At 43.4% G+C, this 19859-nt stretch overlaps 1 protein-coding gene across 1 annotated transcript in view; it reads left to right on the plus strand.

The window, feature by feature from the left end:
* Window positions 1–19859, plus strand: part of LOC122555203 (5-hydroxytryptamine receptor 7-like) — a 43341-nt gene that overhangs the window by 2049 nt on the left and 21433 nt on the right. The gene's annotated exons all lie outside the window — the stretch shown is intronic.

Consider the following 19859-nt stretch of genomic DNA (forward strand, 5'->3'; position numbering starts at 1 on the left):
ACACAGACATAAATATAGGAACACACACATACACACACAGACACAATTATAAACACATACACAGACTCAAGCACAGATGCAATCATATACACATACATCACTGATATAAATACATAGATACACAGACAAACACAAATGTGGACACGTACACACATAGACATACATATAGACACAGGAATAAGCACAGGCATGACAAACACAGATATAAACGCGCACGCAGGTAGTTATAAACACATAACTCAAGCAGACACACATATATAAACATGTAGAAACACAGACATCCAAAACACAGACACAAACACACACATATGCAAACACACAGATGCAAACAGACATGTCTACAAATGCATGCATACACGCACGTATGCAAAAACATATATACTGACACTCAGGCATACCTACGCGTAAACACAATTGTACAAATGCATTACAAAGATCTTCGTCAATCATAGAGGTATACCATCTGTTAGTTTTCAGTGGAGCACACAGCCTATGCTGAATATATTGTATTTATTTTATACCATCCGAGCAACCAGATGATCCTATAACTATTTCAGTCAGTCCTGAGCTGGGTGGAACAGAAATATTACGGACTACTGCCCAGTGATGTGGTCAAGGGTTTGGTTTCTATGAGTTTCAAAATTCGGGTGATTTGCTGTGAGGGGAGAGTGGGAGAACGCTTATCCCAGGTTTGTTCTTCCCACTCCCTACTGTGACAGAATTACTGCACCTGTGTTATTCTTTATGTGCAACTACATAGCATCCTGGCTCTTCTAAGACATAGCTTGTTCTCCTACTGCAGAACCATTACATTAACTACTCATAGATTCAGAGTCATACAGTGTGGAAACAGACCCTTCGGGCCAATTAGTCCATACTGACTATGTTCTCAAAGCAAATTAGTCCCATTTGCCTGTGACTGACCCAAATCCCCCCAAAGCTTTCCTATTCATGTACTTAACCAAATGTTTTTTAAATGTTTTAATGTACCCTCATTCAGCACTTCCTCTGGCATTTCATTCCATAAATGAACCACCCTCTGTGTAAAAAAGTTGCCTTTCATATCCTTTTAAAATCTTTCTCCTCTCATCTTAAAAATATTCCCCCGAGTTTTGAACTCCCTGATCCTAGGGAAAAGACCCTTGCTATTCATCTTATTTATGTCCCTTATGATTTCATAAACCTTTGTAATGCCACCCTCAAAGTCCTACACTCCAATGAAAATGACCCAGACGATCCAGCTTATCTTTATAACCCAAACTGTCCATTCCCAGCAACAGCCTGGTTCTTCTCTGAATTCTCTCCAATTTAATAATATCCTTCCTATTGCGGGGCAACCAGAACTGTACACAGTATTCCAAAAGAGACCTCACCAACATTCTGTACAACTTCAAAATGACGTCCCAACATAAAGGTCTGAGCAAAAAAGACAAGTGTGCTAAATGCCTCTTAACCACCGTGTCGACATGTGACCCAAATTTCAAAGAATTATGTACTTGAACCCCTCGGTCTTTCTGTTCTACAACACTACCCGGGCCCTATAATTAATTACATAATTCCTGCCCTTGTTTGTTTTATCAAAAAGCACCACCTCACGTTTATCCAAATTAAACTCCATCTGCCATTTCTCAGCCCATTGACCCAATTGATCAAGATCTCTTTGTACCCTTAGATAACCTTCTTCATTGTCCACCGTACCAATTTTAGAGGACTAGGGAAAGGAAATAGAACTGATTTTTATGACAAATTCTATGTATATTCTGTATATTGTTAGTTTTGACAATTGAGAGTGACTACAGTGACTGTAAACAGAAAGGAATCTGATCAATTGAATGGAGTGACTGAATGTTTCACTTCCAGTTGTAAAGTCCAAGTAAAGCACAGGGAATCTTGGAGATAAAGCTGAGATGATTTCTGGAATACAAACTGGATTAGGGATTTGCTCCTTGCTCTCTAGTACGGTTTTTCTAAGTCTTCCTGTGAGTTGAACCATCAGCCGAAACTTATGGTGTCTCATAGTTGCTGCTGCATGCTGCACTCTGTTGCTATGACAGTAAACACCATTTAATGAAAACATTCAGTTCCTTTAAATGTCACACTTTTGGTTTCAAATCTGGTTTTTTTTTGAGGTGTCAGCCATGACTCAGTTGGTAACACTCTCACTTCTGAATCAGAAGGTGGTGGGGTCAAGACCTGTTCTGGAGACTTGAGCAGATAATCCAGGCTGACATTATAACACGGTACTGAGAGGATGCTGCACTGTCTGAGGTGCCAACTTTTACATAAGATATTAAGCTATAGTTCTCCTTGCCCTCTCTGTTACAGTTTTCCCCAATGGTTTGCAGCATACATATCCTTGAACCAACACCACTCAAGATATGTTATCTACTCATCATTTCATTGCTGTCTACAAATTGGCTGCTGCATGTTTCTTTATTACAGCACTGTTTACAATTCAAAAGGATCTTGGCATGTCCTGCCTTAGAAAAAATACATTCTACAAAGGAAAATAATGCATTTATATAGTGCCTTCCACTACCTCAGTCTGTCATGAAACACTTTGCAGTCAATTAAGTATTTTTAAAGTGTCGTCACTATTATAATGTAGAACCCATGACAGTAAATTCAACCTCTGCAAATTTTGAGAATGACCATGTATTTGATGTTGATTCAGGGATAAATATCACCAGGAATAAATCTTCCTTGGTCTTTATTTCAAAGGGAATGGAGTGTAAGATAGGGAGCTTTTGCTAAAACTATACAAAACTGTAAGTCCATACATAGAATATTGTCAACAGTTTTGGTCCCCTTACCTAAGGAAGGATAGACTTGGAATTGAAGGCAGTCAGAGAATGTCCGCTAGTTTGATCCCAGAGAGGGAGGGATTTTCTTATGAGGTGACGTTGAGTAGTTTGGGCTTGCACCCACTGGAGTTTAGAAGAATAAGAGGACTGGATGGGGTAAGAGTTGAAAGGTTGTTTCCCTTCTGGGAGACCGGAGGACCAGAGGACATAATCTCAAAGCAAGTGGTCTCCCAGAAATGAAGAGGAATTTCTTCTTCCCGTGAATTTTTGGCATTCTTTACTGCAAAGTGCTGTCAAGGCAGGATCATTGTGAATATTCAAGGCTGAGGTAGTTAATCAGTAAGAGAATCGAGGGATATGGGGAATATGTGGGTGAAGATGATCAGATCTGCCATGACCTCCTTGAATGACGGAGCAGCCTCAGTGAGCTGGATACATTTTGTGGTCTTCTCTTCTTTGAAACAGCATCCTGAGAATTTTTCACATCCATCTAAAAGAGCAGACATATCTCACTTTAATGTTTCACATAAACACCAGAGTCTCTGACATGCAGCACTTGTTCAGCACTGCAGTGGAGTGTTAGCCTTGATTTTTGTGCTGGGGCCGCTGTATTGAGACTTGTACAACTTTCCAACACAGGGGTGTGAGGGCTGCCCATTGGGTCTTAGCTGACTCATAGATGCAAGGTGGAAGTGGGTACTGCAGGTGCCGGAGATTAGAGTCAAGAAGTCCTTCCTGATGAAGGGCTTTTGCCTGAAATGTCGATTTTCCTGCTCCTCGGATTCTGCCTGACCTGCTGTGTTTTTCCAGCACCACTCTAATTTTGACTCATAGTTGCAAGCCTTGCTCTGGGCTGTTGGTGCTGTTGGCTGGGCTAGTGTTTTATTGCCTATCCCTCAAAGCCCTTGAAAAGCTGGTGGTGAGATGCAGTCTTGAACTACAGTATTCCATGGGGTATAGGTTCAGAGGATAACACTGTCAGTTTCACTGGATGAGTGATCCAGAGCCTCAGCTACTCTCCTGGAGACGTGGGTTTGTAACTCACCACGGTAGAAGGTAAAAGAGAATTTGGTAAAACCTGGAATTACAACGAGGCTGGTCAAATGGTGATTGTTCACTTTCAAATTAAAGTCATCTGGTTCCTTAGAGAAGGAAATAGCTTGTTATCTTTCCCAGTCTGGTTTACATGGGATTCCATATTCATGGCAATGCGGTTGACTCTTGACTATCCTCTGAAATGACCAAGAGAGCCAATCAATTTAAGGACAACTAGAAATGGGTAACAGATTGCCAGCTTAGTTGGCAATGCTCACATTCCCATATAAAGAATAACAAAAGCAAAGAACTCATTGTGAGATTAGGATGTTTCTTACTTTTTATTCAGAGTAAATTTGTCCTATTCTATTTTGTCACTTTTTATTGAGTCTTTTAATTGAATTGATGATGTTTATGTGACTGATAATATCACATCTCTCATGTTATAAATCCATATACTTTCTGACTCACCACGTATGTAAAAGTTTCGGGCGGGGGGGGGAGAGGTGGGAGGGGGAAGGTGGGTGGCATAGTCTGAGAGTTACGACCAGATCATTTAGATGTGGAAGCAGATAAACTTCTTCAAAAAGAAATAGAGAAAGGACATGCATTTATTTAGAACTTATTGTACTACTTGGATGTCTCAAATCACTTTACAGCCAATGAAATGCTTTATTTGAAATTTGATCCCAATTATAATACAGGCATTCAGTCTTGTACACAGTAATCTCTTACAGGAGTAATGTGATAATGACCAGATAATTTTGTTCTTCTAATGTTGATTGCTGGATAAATATTTACCAGGAGACTGGGGAAAACTCCCCTGCTCTTTCTCAAAGGAAGTTTACAGTGTTTAACATCTTCCAGAACAGAGACGCAGCAGACTATGCAATCACCAACAGATCTGTTTTGGCAGTCGATGGGGGGGAGTGGGTGTTAGGATGGTGGGTAGGGTGGGGGAGAGGGGAGTTGGTGGTGAAGGAAATAATTTTTATGATGTGACTTGCGTTGTTAAGCACTCCCACAATAAAAAGGAAAGGTTTGTATTTTAAGTCATGCCATCTAATCACAGAATTACCCAGCACAATGGTAGACCGTTTGAAGGAGCTATCCAATTAATGCCTCTGCTCAGCTCTTTCCACATTTCATGGCAAGCCTTTTCCTTTCCACGATTATATTTAATTCCCTTTTGAAAGTTACTAATGAATCTCCTTCCACCACCCTTTAAGGCAGCATGTTCCAGCTCGCTGCATAAAAACGAATTCTCATTTCCCCTACAGTTTCTTTGTCAATTATCTTAAATCTTTGTCCTATGGTTACTGCCCCTTCTTGCAAGTGAAGACAATTAAAATCCTCAAATGAAAAGTGAAATACTGTTACATGCTAGAAATCTGAAATTAAAACAGAAATGGCCGGTCACAATCAGTGAGTCTCTCAGGGTCCGTAGAGAGAGTAACTCCGTTAATGATTCAAGTCAGATGTGATCCTTCTCTTAAATGCTAATTCTGCTTCTCTCTTCACAGATACTGCCAGACATGCTGAGTAGTTCTTGTGCTCTCTGCTCTTATAATAAATCCCTCTTGATTTTGAACATCTCCTCTTAACCTTTGCTGCTCTAAGCAGAAAACTGCTTGCTGCTCTCATCTTCACAAACCTCTCATCCTGGTATCTCTTTTGTCAAACTTGGATGCAGCAATGTCTCTTGAAAGGGAATGCTGAACAATTGGCACACAACTGAAAGTCAAATTATTTACAAAATTAGAGAAATCAGAGTTAATGTTTTGGGTCCCGTGATCCTTCTTCAAAACTACTCAGCATTCTGAGGAAGGGTCACTCGACCCAAAACGTTAACTCTGATTTCTCTCGCCGGATGCTGCCAGACCTGCTGAGCTTTTCCAGCAATTTCTGTTTTGTCTCTGATTTACAGCTTCTGCAGTTCTTTTGGTTTTTAATTCTTTTCCATTATTTGTTGAAATCTTTTTGTTTAATAAGAAAACAAGCTTGAAACATTTATGGCTGTGGTACTTGACTACTTTGGATACTTGGATGTCAACACAGAGATATTAAGTTCACAATTCCATTGATTGTAAATGTACAGGTGGATCTGCTTGTTTTAATAAGTATAAACATTGTGAATTGTAATGAAAACCAAATTCATTCATATTGTCTGTCAAAGCCAAAGCTGCTTAACATTATGAGGTCCAGCTTACACGTGACTCCAGTCCTATTCTTAGTGGTTGACTCTTAATAGTCTCGGGGCATCTTGTGATGGGTATAATCTGATGTCTTATTAGTGTTGCCCACATTTAAAGAGAAAGGCAATAGATAAAGTGCTGATGACACTATCTGGGTGGCACAGTGGCTCAGGGATTAGCATTGCTGCCTCGCAGCGCCAACATTCCCAGGTTCGATTCCAGCCTCGGGTGACTGTCTGTGTGGAGTTTGCACATTCTCCCCGTGTCTGCGTGGGTTTCCTCCGGGTGCTCCGATTTCCTCCCACAGTCCAAAGATGTGCAGGTCAGGTGAATTGGCCATGCTAAATTGCCCATAGTGTTAGGTGCATTAGTCAGAGGGAAATGGGTCTGGGTGGGTTGCTCTTTGGAGGGTTGGTGTGGATGGGTTGGGCCAAAGGGCCTGTTTCCACACTGTTGGGAATCTAATCTACCATGTAACCCCTAGTCACTGAAATGCTCTTGCAGTCCAAAGATGTGCAAGTTAAGTGGATTAACCATGCTAAATTGTCCATAGCATCCATGGTTATACAGGTGAGGTGGATTAGCCCGTGGAAAATGCAAGGTTGCAGGGATAGAGTAGGGGGATGCGTCTGGATAGGATGCTCTTCGAAGGGTTGCTTTGTGGACTCGATGGGCCAAATGGTCTGCTTCCACGCTGTAGGGATTCTATGATTCAGCAGCCTCTAGGAGATTATGTGGCTTGTGTAATTTTGTTATCCATAAACTTTATCAACTATGTGTCTAAATAAGGAATCAGAGTAGACATGGGGAAAAATGCATAAACTCCACACAGTCACCTGAGGCTGGAATCAAACCTGGGACCCTTGTGCTGTGAGGCAGCAGTGTTAACCTCTGAGCCACCGTGCCACCTGGTGACTGAGCTGGACTTTAATTCTGAGCCCATCTATGTCAGTTGCATTGCTAATACTCTCACTTCTGAAGTGAAGTGGACTGGGTTCAAACCCCTATTCCAGACTTCTTTTAAAATCTATTCATGGAATGTGGGTCAGCATTTATTGTCCATCCCTAATTGCCCTAAGGGCAGTTAAGCATCAACCACATTGCTATGGGTCTGGAGTCATGTGTAGGCCAGACTGCGTAAGGATGGCTGTTTCCTTCCCTACAGGTCATTAGTGAACTGGATTTTCCTGACAATTGACAATGGATTCATGGTTATCATTAGACTCTGAATTCTAGATTTGTTTTTATTGAATTCAAATTCCACCATCTGCCATGGCAGGATTCAAACTCAGGTCCCTAGAACATTACCTGGGTCTCTGAATTAATAGGAGAAAGTGAGGACTGCAGCTGCTGGAGATCAGAGTTATAAAGTGTGGTGCTGGAAAAGCACAGCATGTCAGGCAGCATCCGAGGAGCAGGACCGTCGACGTTTCGGCCATAAGCCCTTCATCAGGAATGTAGGGGAGAGGGAGCAGGGAGGGAGCTGAGAGATACATAGGAGGGTGGGGGTGGGGCTGCGAAGGCAATCTTCCTCAGCTACCTTCCTCCCAGCCCCACCTCCACTCTCCTATTGCTCTCTGGATTAATAGCCCAGTGATAATTATCACTAGGCTGGTGCTTTCCTGACTCCAGGACCCAACAGCACAAACATCAAGGCTTGGTAGCAGCAGTATATACTATCTACAAGATACACTGCAGAAATTCACCAAAGATCCTCAGATAGCACCTTCCAAGCCCACAACCAGGACAAGGACAGCAAATACATGGAAACACCACCAGCTGCAGGTTTCCCTCCAAGCCACTCATCATCCTGACATGGAATACATCGCTGTTCCTTTACTATCACTGAGTCACTGGCACCTTCTCAAGGATAACCAAGGACAGGCAATAAATATTGGTCAAGATTAGAGTAGTGCTGGAAAAGCACAGCAGGTCAGGCAGCATCTGAGGAGCAGGAAAATTGATGGTTCGGGCCAAAGCTCTTCATCAGGGCATCTAATCTCCAGCATCTGCAGTACCCATTTTCGCCTAATAAATGTTGATCATCTCGCGAGGTCCATATCCCAGGAGTGAATAACAAAAAGGCTGTACTGAACTGTCTGTTGAATAAAGTGTTAAACTGAAGCTTTGTGTTAGCCCATCAGACCAAAATATAGTAGCAGAATTAGGCCATTCAGCCCATTGTATCTGCTCCAACATTTGATCATGGTATCTCAATCCCATTCTCCTGCCTTGTCCATGTCACCCTTGATCCCCTTACTAATCAAGAGCCTATCAATCTCTGTCTTAAATACACTCAGTGACTTGGTCTGCACAGCCCTCTGTGGCAATGAGTTCCACAGAGAAAGCTCTCTTAGTGGCTGTAAAAGTTTTGTGCTGTTATTTTAAAGAGTGGTGGAGTTGTTCCGTGGTGTCCTGGCCAACGTTTATCTCTCAATCGACATCACAAGAAACAAATTATTTAGTCTTTGCCTTTGGGCAACTATTGTTGCCTTTGGGGTCTCTCTGTGCTCATATTGACTGCTTCCTAGATTCCCACACTTCAGCTGTGCTCCATTCGCTGCAAAACACTTTGAGATATTCAGTGGTCAGGAAGGCTGCAGTATAAACACAAATCCCTCTCCGTTATGGTAACAGGGTTTGCCCACCTTCCTGGTTTGCAGATGCTCAATTGCCTGAGATATGGCAGGATGAGTGGAGTGACCCTCCTCACTCTCCCTCCCCAGTTACCACCTCTCACAACCTCCTTATCACAAAACATCAGCAGGGGGAACAAATCAGGAAAACTTGGACTGAAAGCAAATAAAAATGCAACTCAATAACAATTGAAGTTTATTTCTTTTAAAACAGCCCTTGAAATCTGGCTCTTTGACTAATCTTTTGGCTACTTGTCCTAATAGCAATGCCAAGTTATTGGGTTACCCACCCATAGGGTTTTACCACAGTGAAAGCACTGGCAGAAGACAATGGTGTGCTAGTAAATTAGAAATTCAGAACTTTGGGAGTCATTGCAGATTGTGAAATTGAATTCCGTTTTAAAAATTAAAATCTAGAAAGAAAGATAAAGCTGGCCTAACGGTAACCATGTAATCATTGTTGTAAAGACACGTCTGATGTCCTTTGGAGAAAGAAATCTGCCATTCTTATCTGGTCTATACGTGATTCCAGACTCACAGCAATATGTTTGACTCTTAACTGCTCTCTGGGCAATTCATGCTGGCTCAGCCAGCAGTGGCCATATTCGATAAAGCCCTAGAATCCTTGCGGTGGTGAAAACAGGCCTTTCAGCCCATACTGGCCTTCCAAAGACCATCCAAATCAAACCCAACTCCCTACTGTATCCCTGTATTTCCCCATGGCTAATCCACCTAGCCTGCACATCCCAGGGCACTAAGGACAAGTTAGCATGGCTAACCCACCTAACCTGTGCATCTTTGATCTGTGGGAGGAAACCAGAGCACTTGGAGGAGACCCACGCAGACACAAGGAGAACCTGTAAACTCCACACAAACAGTCACCTGAGGCTGGAATCAAACCCGGATCCCTGTCACTGTGAGGCAGTAATGCTAACCACTGAGCCACCATACTATCTAATGTATGTAGAACAATAAAAAAAATGTGTAGGTTAGGTGGATTGGCCATGCTAAATTGTCCCACAGCATCTGGAGTTGTGTAGGCTAGGTCGATTAACCATGGTAAGTGTAGGGTTACGGCGATCGGGTGGTTGGTTGGGGTGTCTGCTGGTTGGGATGCTCTTTGGAAGGTCAGTGCAGGCTCAATAGGTTGAATGGCCTCCATCTGCTCTATAGGGATTCTATGAGTCTATGATTCTAATATAAATCCGTGTCCTTGCTGAAGAGGATGTTTAATAAAGTTACTCATCTCCTTCTGAAGAAGAATCATGTCCAACTCGGAAAGTTAGCTCTATTTCTCCTTCCACGTATGTGGCTAGGATACTGCTGACACATTCCCTGCATTTGTAGCAATTTCCTTCTTTCTGGAGATAGTGGGAAAAGAAGCCCAAATCAAATGTTAAAGTTTAAATCAGACAGCCAGAGCAGAACTTCTCTGATATAAGCAGTACTGTGATCTATGCAGTCCAACTGAGGGTACGTTTTCAATGCTACACTCTGCAACCTGACCAGTGATTCTCCACCCACACAATAATTATGCTTGAATCTTTCATTTCCAAAGATGGCATCTATCCCGATCGATTCTGAAGTGTTTTGGTGGCTGATCGCCATTTGTAAATTGATTGTAAAAATCAATTTGAGAAGCAGAGAAGGAATTACCCTTCAGCAGTACTAGCAGGCAAACAGTTACTATATCGAGTACTTTAGCATTCTTAGTGGAAGCTCCTGTCTTTTACCCTCTGCTCTGGCATTTTTGTATCTTCCCTTCAAATGGTTCTGTTCCATCAGCAATTGGAATTGCTCAGGAACAATCTGACGTGGAAATGACTGGTTGGTTTCAGCCCTGTGATGATCATTTGTTTCTTATTTTGGATGTAAGTTGACTCACACTATCAATAAATTAACTTAAGTGAGTTATGTGTTTCCTTGCAGCATTGCCTGATAGCAAAGGCAAGAGCTAAAATGGCTGAGAGTCAATAAGAAGACTGGTATTGAGTTGAGGAGTTCATGAGATGTCAGGAGCGGTGAAGTTTTGTTCAGGCGATTTGATGTTGCCTAAATTTAATGATGGTGGTAGTGCGTCTTTTTTAGTCAGTTTGAAAAGAAAGAAAATGATGCAAAATCCATGAAAACAGGATGATTAAAGGCTGAGAGAGGATTAAGTTTGAGCTTACAATTCAAAACTGCGATCTGCATTCTCCACCAAACTTTCCACTTGTTTCCTCCTTGACTCTGTAAGTGGGTATGTTTCTCCATGATGGCTCTTTGGTGCGTTTTACTGAATTGATAATTCTTTATGGGTTTGGACTGACTGAAAAAGGAGAAAACTCGGCTGCATATGTCAGAATCAGGGGATTCAATCTCATGATAAGAGATAGGCTGCATGAGACCAAAAGGATGTGGATGCTTTGGAGAGGCGCAGAGGAGGTTCACCAGGGTGCTGCCTCGTACGGAGGGAGCTGGCTATGAAGAGGTTAACTGGATTAGGATTATTTTCATTAGAAAGGCGGAGGTTCAGGGCGGGGCCTGATTGAGGTCTATAAAATTGTGAGAGGTATAGACAGGATGGATAGCAAGAAGCTTTTTCCCAGAGTTGGGGACTCAATTACTAGGGGTCACGAATTCAAGGGGAGAGCGGAAAAGTTTAAGGGAGATATGTGTGGAAAGTTCTTTACGCAGAGGGTGATGGGTGCCTGGAACATGTTGCCAGTGGAGGTGGTAGAGGTGGGCACAGTAGCGTCATTTAAGATGTGTCCAGACAGATACATGAATGGCAGGGGGCAGAGGGATGCATGCCCTTAGAAAATAGGTGACAGGTTTAGGTAGAGGATCTGGATTAGTGTGGGCTAGGAGGGCTGAAGGGCCCGTTCCTGTGCTGTAATTTTCTTCATTTTTTTGTTCTTGACTGAGATGAGGAGGAATTTCTTCACCCAGGCAGTTGTCAATCATTGGAATCCTCTGCCCCAAGGTGCGGCAAATGCTTAGTCAATAAGTGCATCCAAGGCTGAGTTTGATAGGGAATCAATGGGCATGGGGATATGGCAAGAAGTTGGAGATATGGTAGTCAGCCACAATCTCACTGAGTGATGGAACAGTTACAGCACTGAAGGAAGCCATTCAGCCCTGTGTTGGCTCTCTGCAAGAATACCTAACCCAGTCTCAATCACCCTGCCTTCCTCCCTGTGGCCCTATGAATGTTTTCTATGTTTCCCATTCGTCAACATTTGGCCCATTCATCTGTCCATCCAGATGCTTTATAAACATTGTAATTGTACCAGTCTCCACCACTTTGTCTGGCAGCTCATTCAATACATGCACCACCCTCTTCACCTCAAATCAGTGTCCTATTGTTCTCAATCCTTATTCCCTTGGGAATAGTTTCTCTCTGTCTGCTCTGTCCAAAACCCTCAGAATTGAAACAACTCTTTCAAATCCCTTCTTCATCTTTTCTTCTCTAAGTAAACATTTCCTGAGTTTTTTTAAAAAAATCATTCATAGATGTGGGCATCGCTGGCTGGCCACAAATTATTGTCCATCCCTAGTTGCCCTTGAGAAGGTGGTGGTCAGCTGCCTTCTTGAACTGCAGCAGTTCATGCACTACAGATCGACCCACAATGCTGTTAGGCAGGGAATTCCAGGATTTTGACGCAGTGAGAGTGAAGGAATGGCAACATTTTTCCAGGTTAGAATGGTGAGTGGCTTGGAGGGGAACTTGAGATGGTAGTGTTTCCATGTATCTGCCGCCCTTGCTGTTCTAGATGGTCGTGAATTTGAAAGTTGCTGTCTGAGGATCTTTGGTGAATTTCTGCAGTGCATCTTGTAGATAGGACACACTCAGCTTGGGTGGTGAAGAGAGTGGATGTTTGTAGATGTGGTCCCAATCAAGCAGGTTGCTTTGTCCTGGATGGTGTCAAGCTTCTTGAGTGTTATTGGAGCTGCTCCCATTCAGGCAAGTATGGAGTCTTCCATCGTACTCCTGACTTGTGCCTTGTAGATGGTGGACAGGCTTTGGGGTGTCAGGAGGTGAGTTATGTGCCCGCAATATTCATAGCCTCTGACCTGTTGTTGTAGCTGCTGTGGTTTACATGGTGAGACGTTCTGGTCAATAGTAACCCTCAAGAGGTTGATAGTGAGGGATTCAATGATGGTAACACAATTGAATGCACGGGGCGGTGGTTAGATTGTCTCATTGATGATGGCCATAGCCTGGCATTGTGTGGCATGAATATTACTTGCCTCTTCTCAACCAAACTCTGGAGATTGTGCATTTGAACATGGACTATTTCAGGATCTGACGAGTCACGAATGCTTATTTAGATTAGATTCCCTACAATGTAGAAACAGGTCATTTGGCCCAACAAGTCCACACCGACCCTCTGAAGAGTCACCCACCCAGACCCATTTCCCTCTGACTAATGAATGCAACACTATGGGCAGTTTGGCATAGCTAATTCACCTGGCTTGCACAACTTTGGATTGTGGGAGGAAACCCACGCAAACACAGTGAGAATGTGCAAACTCCACACATTCCTGATGCTGAAATCGAACCCGGGTCCCTGGCGCTGTGAGGCAGCAGTGCTAACCACTGAGCCATTGTGCCGCCCCATGTTGCTGAACATTGTACAATCATCAACAAACATCCCCGCTTCTGACCTTATGATGGAGGAAGGTCATTGATGAAGCAGCTGAATATGGTTGGACGTAGGACACTATCCTGAGGAACTCCTCCAGAGCTGTCGTGGAGCTGAGATGACTGACCTCCAACATCCACAACCATCTTCCTTTGTGCCAGTGTGACTCTAACCAACAGAGAGTTTGCCCCAATGCCCATTGATTCCAGTTTTGCCAGGGCTCCTTGATGCCGCACTTGGTCAAATGCAGCCTTGATGTCAAGTGCTGTCACTCTCCCTCTGGAATCCAGCTCTTTTGTCCATGGTTGAACTAAGGCTGTAATGAAGTCAGGAACTGAGTGGCCCTGGCAGAACCCAAACTGGGCATCACTGAGCAGGTTAATGCTGAGCAGGTACTGCTTGATGGCACTGTTGATGACACCTTCCATCAGTTTACTGATGGTCAAGAGTAGACTGATGGGATTGGCTGGGTTGGATTTGTCCTGCTTTTTATGTACGGGACATGCCTGGGCAATTTTTCGCAATGTTGGGTAGATGCCAGTGTTGATACTGCACTGGAAAAGCTTTCCCAGGCAGTGGCAAATTCTGGAACACAAGTCTGGGCTTGTGGGCGGCACGGTGGCACAGTGGTTAGCACTGCTGCCTCACAGCGCCAGAGATCCGGGTTCAATTCCCGACTCAGGCGACTGACTGTGTGGAGTTTGCACATTCTCCCCGTGTCTGCGTGGGTTTCCTCCGGGTGCTCCAGTTTCCTCCCACAGTCCAAAAAGATGTGCAGGTCAGGTGAATTGGCCATGCTAAATTGCCCGTAGTGTTAGGTAAGGGGTAAATGTAGGGGTATGGGTGGGTTGCGCTTCGGCGGGGCGGTGTGGACTTGTTGGGCCGAAGGGCCTGTTTCCACACTGTAAGTAATCTAATCTAATCTGCAGTATTATTCTTGGAATGTTGTCAGGGCCTGTAGCCTTTGCAGTATCAAATGCCTCCAACTGTTTCTTGATATCACATGGAGTGAATCAAATTGGCTGAAGACTGGTATATGTAATGCTGGGACCACTGGAAGAGGTTGAGATGAATCATCCATTGAACACCTCTTGCTGAACATTGTTCAGTTTATCGATGTGATTGACGTTCCTTATCCCTGGAATCATTCCCGTAAATCTTTTATGCCCTCACTCCAATGTCTTCTTCAGAATATGGTGCCTGGACCATAGGGAAACTGGAGCAGGAGTAGGCCATTTGGCCCCTCGATTCTGTTCCACCAGTTAGGGAGATCATGGCTGATCTGTGGCCTAATTCCATATGGCTTTTGACCCCATATCCCTAATATTGTTGCTTAACAAATATTTATCTACCTCAGGTTTAAAGTTAATAACTGGTCCATTATCTACTGCTATTTGTGCAAGAAAGTTCCAAACCTAGAGTCATAGAGATGTACAGCATGGAAAACAGACCATTGGTCCAACTTGTTCATGCCAAACAAATATCCCAAACCAATCTAGTCCAACCTGCCAGCACCCGGCCCATATCCCTCCAAACCCTTCCTATTCATATACCCATCCAGATTCCTTTTAAATGTTGCAATTGTATCGGCCTCCACCATTTCCTCTGGTAGCTCACTTCATACACGTACTACCCTCTGTGTGAAAAAGTTGCCCCTTAGGTCTCTTTTATATCTTTCCCTTCTCACCCTAAACCTATGCCCTCTAATTCTGGATTCCCCCACCCCATGGAAAAGACCTTATCTATTATCCTATCCATGCCCCTCATGATTTTATACACAGCTATAAGGTCACCCCCAGCCTCCGATGCTCCAGGGAAAACAGCCCCAGCCTATTCAACCTCTTCCTACAGCTCAAACCCTCCAACCCTGGCAACATCCTTGTAAATCTTTTCTGAACCCATTCAAGTTTCACAACATCTTTCTGATAGGAAGGAGACCAGAATTGCACGCAATATTCCAACAATATTCTAAAAATCCTGGAGAGCTGCAACATGACTTCCCAACTCTTGTACTCAACACTCTTAGCAATTGGATGTAAACTCCATTTAATGCTGACTTAGTGTTTATGAAGGTTTATCATAACCTCCATGCTTTTGAAATCTCACCTTCTCATGATAAAATGCTTTATTAATCTGCCTTAATGTGTACCCCCAGGTCTATCAGCTTGTGCTCCTTTACAATCTTAGCCCTCACCTTCAGCTGCATTACTTTGTTAGTTTCATTCAGAAAAATAGAACAAGCTTGAGGTGCTATCTGCTATGGAATCTTCTGTTGAGAATAGAGGACCTCATTGCTCAGTCGGATTCGGTCTTGACACAACACTCACTTAGATGTACTGTTTAGCGTGAATCAGTGATTGACAACACAAACAAGGAATTGTAAATGAGATAAAGCAGAAATGAAAATATCAGATCTCCTGCATCCACAGTGTCTTTACCTTGGTAACTGGGAGCCTTTTCAATGCATTCACCATCCACCACCTCCAATTACAACAGGAACACTGATGCTCAATATAGAATCGTACCATTGTTTTCAAGAGTACTTCTTGAATAGCGTGACCTTCAGGTGAAGTTCTTTATCCTACAGTTCGTTACATGACTGTGCCTTGAATAATTGAACCATCAGCAGGGACTGGCTTCATTCATTGCCTCACTGACAGACTTCAGGCTGTTATGTTAAGATTATGCCCATTTTGTGTTTTTTTTAATTTTCAGATAATAACACAAATTATGTCATTGCTCATTCTTGTCAAGGTTAGGAATGCAATTGTTGATTAATTATTGGAGCACTTTAAGAAGCTGGTCCCAGCATCAACTACTCCCACGTAGGTACATGAGATACATTGAATGGAAAAGGTCCTTCTGTGTCACAGTAATGCTTCTAATCACAGCATCAATGGAATAACCCTTCATGCACCAGTCTGACATTTGCACTATGAAAACATTAATTTACCAAGGCTTTGCAGGGCTGTTATTTCTGTGTCAATTAGTCCTGTATTATTGAGTTTTTCTTTTGAACCTGTTAGAAATAGATGAATTATATTCAATCAATCTGGCTGGGCTAAGCATTTAGCTGCAGAGACAAAAAGGACCTATTACCACCGAGTGTCACTTATCATTTGGATCTCTATCCCATTGTTTCCTTCTCTTGGAAAAATGTCAGTTTCTTCAGTCATATCAGCACTGAGTGCTCTAGGTGGCAGCATATTCCTTAGCATAATGGGCTCACATTTGAGGAACTTCACAACTTATTTCAGCTGTTGGTTTCCTTCCTGTGGAATTAACCCCTTTCGGCATTGAATGAATTTCTCTGCTTGCATTGTACTCTCTCATACATAAACATAGCAGTAGTTCGATCTCCTTGCGCTCTTTAGACAGATTCATTCACCCAAACGGGCCCGTCCCTAATTGCCCTTGAGAAGGTGGTGGTGAATAGACTGATTAAGCCAGTGCAGCTCATGTAGTGCGGATTCACACATGATGCTGTTATGCAGGGAATTCCAGTCTTGCACAACTGTCTGCATGGAGTTTGCATATTCTCCCTGTGACTGCGTGGGTTTCCATTGGGTGCGGTGGTCTCCCCCCAGAGCTCTGCAGGTTAGTTAGATTAGCCATGGTGGGTTATGAGGGTAAGGTGGCGCAGTGAGTTTGGCTGGGATGCGCTTCAGAAGGTCGGTGCGGATTCAATAGGCTGAATGTCCTCTATCTGCAAATTAAGCATTCTATGGTTCTAAAATACCATTGAAGAGAGAGCTGAAGCAAGCAATCAGACAGATGAAAAACAATAAACTGGAAGAACTGTGGATACTGGAAATCAGAAACAAAAACAGAAATTGCTGCAAAAGCTCAGCAGGTCTGGCAGCATCTGTGGGGAGGACGCAGTGTTAACGTTTCGGGTCCAGTGACTCTTCTTCAGGACTGATTGTTGCTCGGATTGGGTTGGTACTTATGCAGAAGGGGGGGGGGAGAGTAAACAATAGGTGGAGATAGAGTCCAAAGACAGACAAGAACTGTTGGATGGACAAAGGACTGGGTAAAGGTTAACCTGAGGAAATGGATCACTGCTAATTGGGACTTGTGTGTGGTAGCAGTCAATGTGATGACAACGCCTGGAATTTTGGGGTTGGACTAAGGACATGGGAGAAGGGACCTCAGGCCCTAAAATTATTGAACCCGATATTGAGTCCAGGACGCTACAGGGTTCCCAAGTGGAAAATGAGGTGCTTGCTCTGAGCTTCGCTGGAGAACTGCAGCAAACCCGAGACAGAGGTATTGGTCAGGGAACAGTTCATGTGTTAAAGTGGCGGGCAGCTGGAAGCTCTGGGGCTTTTTTGCAGAATTCATTAGTGGAATTTGAATTCATTACAGACTTGGCCTAATATCTTGTTTGCTAATCCCTTCTAGGGAAGGAAATCAGCCATCCTTACTTGGTGTGGTCTCCATGTGACTCCAGATCCACAGCAATGTCTGCTGGACAGTGAGCGATGGGTGATCAATGTTGACCTTGTCAATGGCCTGTGAACAAATGGAAATAAAAATTGAGTGGGTGGACTTCAGGGATTTTAACCCAAAACTCAAGATATGGAACTAATATAAACATCACACCTTATTTGGAAAAAAGGCCTTGAATTTGTGAAAAGCTGTGTGGTGAAGCAGAATACTTTCTTTGTAAGATCTGCTATATTTTGCTGTCCAATCCCCCAAAAAGACAGCGGAACCACAAATTCTCAATGACCTGTCTTCAACTGCCTTCTGTGACAATGACTTCCATAGATTTACCATCCTCTGGCTGAAGAAATTCCTCCTCATCTCCATTGTGAAGGGTCACCCATGTCCATATGTAAAGGCCCCATATCTCAGGAGGGATGTACTGGCCCTGGAGCGTGATCAGAGGAGGTTCATGAGAATTGTCCCAGGAATGAAAAGCTTAACATGTGAGGAACATTGGAGGACTCTGAATCTATACTGTATGGAGTTGAGAAGGATGAGAGGGGAATCTAATTGACACATGCAGCACACTGAATGGCTTGGACAGTGTGGATGTTGGGAAGATGTTTCCATTTGTAGGCGAGACAAGGCCCTGAGGGCACAGCCTTAAAGTAAAGGGAATACCTTTTAGAATGGAGATAAGGAGAAACTTCTTCAGCCAGAGAGTGGTGAACCTATAGGTATTTAAGACTGGGATAGATAGGTTCTTGATTGTCAACGGGATCAAGGGTTAGGGGGAGAAAGCGTCAGAATTGGAAAGAGAGACTTATCAGCCATGCTTGAATAGCAGAGCAAACTTGATGGGCTGAATGGCCTCATTTCTGCTTCTATGTCTTATGATCTTATCCCTTCACTTTGAGGTTTTTCCCAAAGGTCCTACTCTCTGCTATTTGTGGAAACATCTTTTGCATGTTCACTCTATCCAGGTTTCTCAGTATTCTGTAAGTTTCAATCAGATCCCCTCTCATCCTTGTAAACTCCATCAAATACAGACCCAGAGTCCTCAACTGCTCATCATAGGACAAGTCCTTCATTCTTGTAAACCTGCTTTGGAACTCCTTCAATGCACCACATCCTTCGTTCGGTACTGGGCCCAAAACTGCTTACAATATTCCAAATGTGGTGTGACAAGAGCCTCACACATCCTCAGTAGTACATCTCTGCTTTTGTAGTCTGGCCCTTTTGAAATGAATGCAAACATTTCATTTGCTTTCCTAGCTGCCATCTGAACCTGAATATTAACCTTAAGACAATCCTGAACGAGGATTTCCAAGTCCCTTTATGCTTCGGATTTCTGAAGCCTTTCCCCATTTAGAAACTAATCTACGCCTCTATTCTTTCTACCAAAGTGCATGACCTCACACTTCCCCACATTGTATTCCATCTACTACTTCTTTGCCCACTCTCCCAGCCTATCCACGTCCCTGTGCAGCCTCCCCACTTTCCCAACAGTATCTGTTCCTCCACCTATCTCTCTGTCATCTGCAAATTTAGCAACAATTCCTTCATCCAGAACGTTAATGTAAAGTGTGAATAATTGTGGTTCCGACACGGGCTCCAGCGGAACTCCACTAGTCACAGGCTGCTATCCTGAAAAAGACCCCTTTATCCTTACTCTCTGTCAGTCAGTCAATCTTCTATCCATGCCAGTACCTTGCCCCTAATGCCATGGTCTAACTTTATTTAGTCGCCTCCTGTGCAGCACCTTGTCAAAGACCTTCTGGAAATCCAAATATATCATGTCCACTGGCTCTTCTAATTTGTTTGTTACCTTCTCAAGGAAGGAAATAGTCCATTTTCAAATGTAACAGGATCTGGATAATATCCAGGCTTGGGCTGACAAGTGGCAAGTAACATTCGCACCACACAAATGCTAGACAATGACCATCTCCAATAAGAGATAATCTGTCCACCACCCCTTGACAGTCAATGGCATTACCATTACTGAATCTCCCACTGTCAACATCTTGGGGATTACCATCGATCAAAAAACCCAACTGGACTCGCCACATAAACACAGTGGCTACAAAAGTAGGTCAGAGGCTGGGAATATTGCAGCCAGCAACTCACCTC

Source organism: Chiloscyllium plagiosum, chromosome 1 (assembly GCF_004010195.1).
Source record: "Chiloscyllium plagiosum isolate BGI_BamShark_2017 chromosome 1, ASM401019v2, whole genome shotgun sequence".
In the NCBI taxonomy this organism is placed as follows: domain Eukaryota; kingdom Metazoa; phylum Chordata; class Chondrichthyes; order Orectolobiformes; family Hemiscylliidae; genus Chiloscyllium; species Chiloscyllium plagiosum.